The following is a 6780-nucleotide window of genomic DNA, read 5'->3' on the forward strand; positions in this document are numbered from 1 at the left end:
CCGCTTCTGGGGACTTCACATTTTCTATTCTACTTAATGGTATAATAATAATAATACAAAATAAAATAAAATAATAATAATATCAACAAGTAAATGAAATTCCTGCCAAAATCCTAATTAAACTGAATTAAACATAATTCAATTACTTGAATTACTCAGGGTAATCATCTGAAGGAGCTTTAGCTTTACTCATACATACTAAAGAAAAATTAAATCTGGGGCCTGCTTTAGTTTTGCTTGTATTTTAGTGATCTCTGATGTTTTATGTGCACATTTTTTTAAAATAGATGTTGTATTTAATGTTGTGTTGAGATGCTGTCATCCTGGCCAGGACACCCTGGTAAATAAGATTTTAAATTTAAATTGGTCAATCCTGTTTAAATTAAAACAAAATATGGGTGGAAAATAAAATCCAGCAGAAATAAGAATGAAGATACATTATCATCTCACAAAATAACAAGAATACACTCTTATTGGCAAGTGCAACAATATAAATGTTTTTTGTTTTTTTTTGTCAATATTTGTCCTTTAAAAAAACCAACATGAACATAGCCAACATGACCACCTCCAAAAGCTATAATCAGAAAACCAACCAGACTTGTTGTGGTTTCTGATGAGGTGTATTGTATTCTAATCAAGACTCCTTACTTGTACTTGTAAAGTTGTCCGTCTGTGGTGTATATCTGCCTGAATGCCTGCTAAGATCAACCCTGTAAGCACATTGGTTACCTTTCTCTAGAATGTTTATGTTGTTGTTATTAATCAGACCTATATGCATAAATGAACCACAGCAAGGACTGAAATATTGTTTTTCAGTCATCTGCTTCTCTTACAGAGTCCAAAATCGGCAAAAAGTCTGAAATATGCAGTGATCTAAGGGAAAAAAAGGCAACCTCAAACAGATAATCAGAGTCTCTATTTCTGTAAACATCATTTCCTGTAAATGAAATGTGAAGGCAATATGTGATTCCCAAGAACTTGTTTCAGAAACCTGTGGTTATGGTTTTTACTTAGCTCCACTGTTTGGACTTGGATTTTTTTATACACTTTGCCTAAAGACATTGTCCAACAGCGTTTTTAATACAAAATGAACACGGAGGGAAAACAAAAATCTTGCTGATGCAGATTTTATGAGTCCCATTTATACCTTGGAACCGTCTGTTTAATTAACACCTGAAACAATAGAAAATGTGCCTACATTTAATATGCAGAAAAAAGACAAGATCAAGTAAGTTGCTCAGATTTTTTTTAACAAAGACGAATAAAACTTAATACTGATACTTGATACTTGATATTGTTCTTGTTTTTTAGACTGCTGCGGACCGGCAACATTACACTGAACTGACATGCAAAACATGACTTGACAGACGAGAAAAGAAAAGTCAGATATTTGCAGGAAAACCTAAAGCTTTGGTTCAGTATTGAACAAGTAACGAATTAAAGATACCTTAAAGATAACTTACTAAACACCCATGTGATGGGAAAAATGTGGAAGAAACTTATTCAGGGGATAATTTTTTGAAAACTAATCTATGAGTTCTAGAAAACACCCAGTTATGTCGCCTCATTTGAATCTAGTCCAGTCCTCAAAGGTAAAGTTTGTTTCCAAGGAAAGTGCCCTGCAAGGTCTGAGGAAATACACTGCAAGTCCAGGTAAACAGTGTGTAGGTTATAGAAAGTAGCCTGCGAATTAAGGTGAAGGTACCCTGTGTTTTCTGAAAGAGTCCTTTACATTCAGGGTAGCATTTTCTGCTCTTAGAGTACCCTGGAAGTTTTGCGAAAGTGTGTGTTGCATTATCTATTGTATTTATTATGGACTTACTAATGTGGACAGGATGAAAATGAACATTTTGAAGGGACAGCTAAGGTTGGGCATTTTAGAGACAAAGTTGTTCAATAAAAGCTCAGATGGTTTGGACATGTGCAGAGGAGGGTCAGTGGACATATTGGACAGAGGATGTGGACTATGGAGCTGTTAGGAAGACCACAGGAAAGGTTCATGGTTATAGTTCTGGCTTCATTGCTCCTCCTCCTCCTGCCTGATGGTGGTATGGGCGGAAACAGTTTATGTATGGGATGGTGCAGGATAATCTGCTTCACCGGTAGCTGGTGTAGACTAAGTTTTGTTTAGGTCATTTATGTTTTTGTTTTATTCTTTGGTTTGTTGCTTTTCACCAGAGCACCGCTGCCTAATTTTCTAAACCTGCTTCGTGTTCAGTTGTCCAACTCCCTCAGCATAATCAACGGTTTTCAGCTGCTCTTTGTGAGATTTTTCCCTTTATTAATTTGTCTGGTCACTGAAAGTTCAGGTTTGTGTTCCCCTGTTTATCACTATTTTGTTTGCTGTAATAGGCTCTTGAGTCTGATCTGCATCAGTATCTGCAGTTATGCATCTGTGGACTACGTGGCCAGGCGGCCAGTTTCTTCTTTAGGATAATAAGCTGAGACAGTGTTTGGTGTGTTTGAGTCAGCGTTTTTTTGGATGTTGTGGCAACGCAGAAATCTTTGATTGGTCCACAGATATCATTGTTTTATCATTTGTCTGAGGTGGGTGTCAATATAATACCAGCCTGGTGAGGTTTGCACGAGAATTTCTCTACATTTGCTGCTGCAGCTGTCATGTTCATGTTTTTTTTTTTTCCCTCTCTTGAGCAAGCATTTCATTTTAACTTTGGTGGCCTTTAATTTAAAAAAATCCACCTTTTTTTTCTAATCTGTGTTTAGTCTGCACTTTATAATTACGTCCATTAGCTAGGTTGGAACAGTCCCAGGTGGGTAGAAGCAGCTAATTACATTTACGTCTAATATTAAGGCAGTGGAGCTTCAGGTTTTGTGGCTTCATAATTCTGATCTACTCACAAAACTTTGAATCCCCCAAATTTTTGTTGCCCTTTTCCGCTTTGGTTTTCTAGTCAAAATTGTTTTGTCTTTATCTCCATCTTGGAGAGGTCACTCTGAATTAAAACATATATTTCCCAATCAGAAATGTGAACTCTTGTTCTTTTCCATGTTTATTTTTTCTTCCTTTACAACTTTTTCAGATTTACTCTTTTAAACTTGCCTTTCTAACTGTTAGAGCTGCCAGCTGTGTGTGAACAGGAATGAGACAGTCACAGCTGTTAAAGCAGAATGTCAGCATTCGTATTTCAGATGCAGGTTTAACACAGTGCATGAATTAATGTGGCGGAGGTTGGATACAAAGCCATGTGGCAACTACATCAGTGCATTTATTAGAGAGAGCATAAATCTAAATAATACAGTTAATTATGATTCTATAACAATCACACATTCAGTTTTAAATTCAAAATGTCCCTTCTTCACGTCTGTATGATCTGAATGCACCCACACCCATCCTGAATATGAACCACACAGATCTTGTTGAATCCAGGAGAGCAGGTGTCAATCAAAGATGACAATAAAAGAGCTCCACATCTTCCTTTTTCTCTCCACTGTTCAGCTCTATGTCCGTATATCCCACCGTCATCCTCCTGCCAACCTGCCAACATATATCCCTGCAGAGCTGTGCAAACTGAGGAAAAGCGGTGGATTTCTGCACGCCTGCCTGCTGGTACCACCCTCTGTGGTTGTATCGTCGGTGGTAATTATCCTGTCATGACACAGCAATTAAGCAGGGGTATTTGAAACCAGTGCAGCTCGTAGAAGTGATTCCTTAAATCATAGGCTTGCTTCCCACTCTCGTCCTGCAGCACACTCTCTCCTGTTCTGTGTGGGAGTGATTTACTATTGCAAAAGAGGGAACATAAATTTGCATATGGCCAGCACCATGTGTTGTCACACTCTTACAGCTAATTTCTAAGGACTGTTATGTTCAGGGCCGCGTAACTGAAGGATTAAAAGCATTAATGTCTACAGTCAGTTGGGTAAATACAGAAAACACCACAAGCATTTACAACCTTATAATTTAATTTGTCTATAAATACATGTCCAACATGTATAATAAAAATGCTAGATTTTTGTGATACAAAAAAATGAGATTGTCAAAAATATGTGAAAACATTTTCCATCCTTAATTTGACATACTGTATTTCCTGTGCAATTTAACTGAAAAACCAAAACATCTGACTCCTTTATAAAGCCATAGTTTACAGAGAGGTTGCGACTGACAAAAAAAATCTCATTGTACAAAGTTACAACTTATAAGTACAAAACATTTGACAGTATATGGAAATATGGATAAGAATTCCAAACAGTATGTTTGGCACTGAAGCAACACGCGACACCACTAAAATAACCCCATGACTACTGAGAAACACGGCGGTGGCAACGTCGTGCCCTTGTGATGATCTTCACATGAAAATAACTTTCTTGTCAAGGTTAAGGAAAGTAGGAACTGCTTAAAAACCCACTGAGTTTTGGTCTAAAATCACAGCAAGTCCAAGCATGTATCAACATCAGTAAAAGAACATTTGTGTTTTGGACAGAGACAGAGTCACCTGTATAAGTCACCTGAATCACCTTGTAACAAACAGTACGGTTGTTACTCATAAGTACACACAAGCAACTTCACTTATATTTGCACATATGAGGAAATAATAATTTTTCCTTTTTTTCCTGTTTTGGAGCCAGTGGCACAGCAGCACTTCAATTGAGAGTGGTTGGGCCCTGGAGAAGAAGGGAGACATAAAATAGACCTCAAACTTAGTTTGTGCAATATTTCAATGTAGCCTTGTTTGGTGGTTGTATGGGTTTTATGTGGTGATGTGTCCAGTGTGCCGATGCTTCGGAGCGTGTTTCAAGTAATCCAGACAGACCTTTTGTGAAGCGCGTATCGACGCTCGTGTCGACGACGCATGTGATGACGTTCACCTGAAAATGGTTTTCCAACAGTCTTGAAGGAGAGATGCTTAGCACTTGTTAGCCCTTTTGCCTTCACTCTGCGGTCCAGCTGACCCCAAACCATCTCGATTGGGTTCAGGTCCGGTGACTGTGGAGGCCAGGTCATCTGGCGCAGCACCCCATCACTCCTTCTTGGTCAAATAGCCCTTACACAGCCTGGAGGTGTGTTTGGGGTCATTGTCCTGTTGAAAAATAAATGATGGTCCAACTAAACGCAAACCGGATGGAATAGCATGCCGCTGCAAGATGCTGTGGTAGCCATGCTGGCTCAGTATGCCTTCAATTTTGAATAAATCCCAAACAGTGTCACCAGCAAAGCACCCCCACACCATCACACCTCCTCCTCCATGCTTCACGGTGGGAACCAGGCATGTAGAGTCCATCCGTTCACCTCTTCTGCGCCGCACAAAGACACGGTGGCTGGACCCAAAGATCTCAAACTTGGACTCATCAGGCCAAAGCACAGATTTCCACTGGTCTAATGTCCATTCCTTGTGTTCTTTAGCCCAAACAAGTCTCTTCTGCTTGTTGCCTGTCCTCAGCAGTGGTTTCCTAGCAGCTATTTTACCATGAAGGCCTGATTCACACAGTCTCCTCTTAACAGTTGTTCTAGAGATGTGTCTGCTGCTAGAACTCTGTGTGGCATTGACCTGTTCTCTAATCTGAGCTGCTGTTAACCTGTGATTTCTGAGGCTGGTGACTCGGATGAACTTATCGTCCGCAGCAGAGGTGACTCTTGGTCTTCCTTTCCTGGGACGGTCCTCATGTGAGCCAGTTTCTCTGTAGCGCTTGATGGTTTTTGCGACTGCACTTGGGGACACTTTCAAAGTTTTCCCAATTGTTTGGACTGTCTGACCTTCATTTCTTAAAGTAATGATGGCCACTCGTTTTTCTTTACTTAGCTGCTTTTTTCTTGACATAATACAAATTCTAACAGTCTATTCAGTAGGACTATCAGCTGTGTACTGTATCCACCTCCTGCACAACACAACTGATGGTCCCAACCCCATTTATAAGGCTTGAAATCCCACGTATTAAACCTGACAGGGCACACCTGTGAAGTGAAAACCATTTCAGGTGACTACCTCTTGAAGCTCATCAACAGAATGCCAAGAGTGTGCGGAGCAATAATCAAAGCAAAAGGTGGCTACTTTGAAGAACCTAGAATATAAGACATATTTTCAGTTGTTTCATACTTTTTTGTTCAGTATATAATTCCACATGTGTTAATTCATAGTTTTGATGCCTTCAGTGTGAAGCTACAATATTTGATGGCCTTAAACATTTAAGATTTTCTGCTAAGTTTTCCTGACTTTGCAGAAAGTTTAACTTTCATCTTACATAACTAGAACTTTATTGCTTAGATATAATAAACTTACCCTAAAGGTTCTGGGTCAGCTATCATCAAATATCCAAAACATCCCATCCAATCGTTAAATTATTAATCCGGTTGGCATCAGTTTGTAGAAATGTCTATGTTTGTGCCACGATGGGGCCGATTTATAGACAGTTGAGCTCCTGCACTGAAAAGTCAACGAAATAAACAGAGGGTGCAGGAAAGTGTTGCATGTTATAAGAAATTTTTACATACTATTTATCTCGGTACCTTTTTATCACTTTCCCATAGAGTAATAAAAAAGGGAAATATCTCAACAAATACTTTAACAGAAGCTGAAATAAGTAGGAAGGCCATATAGTTCCCAAAAAGGTGGTTAATTATACATGGGTCCTTGCACCGTCTGAGACAAATTCTGACCGTTGAGCAAATTGTGTTGCAGACCTCTGCACTAAATGCCAGACATGCCAAAGGGTGTAGTTTTTATAGCTGGAGCATAGCGCAGACAGGATCTGGGGACTGGCATAATGATTTTGCATACTGGTTATTGAAACCAAAAGGCAAAAAATATTGAGCACTGCACAAGG

Source organism: Girardinichthys multiradiatus, chromosome 19 (assembly GCF_021462225.1).
Source record: "Girardinichthys multiradiatus isolate DD_20200921_A chromosome 19, DD_fGirMul_XY1, whole genome shotgun sequence".
Classification (NCBI taxonomy): domain Eukaryota; kingdom Metazoa; phylum Chordata; class Actinopteri; order Cyprinodontiformes; family Goodeidae; genus Girardinichthys; species Girardinichthys multiradiatus.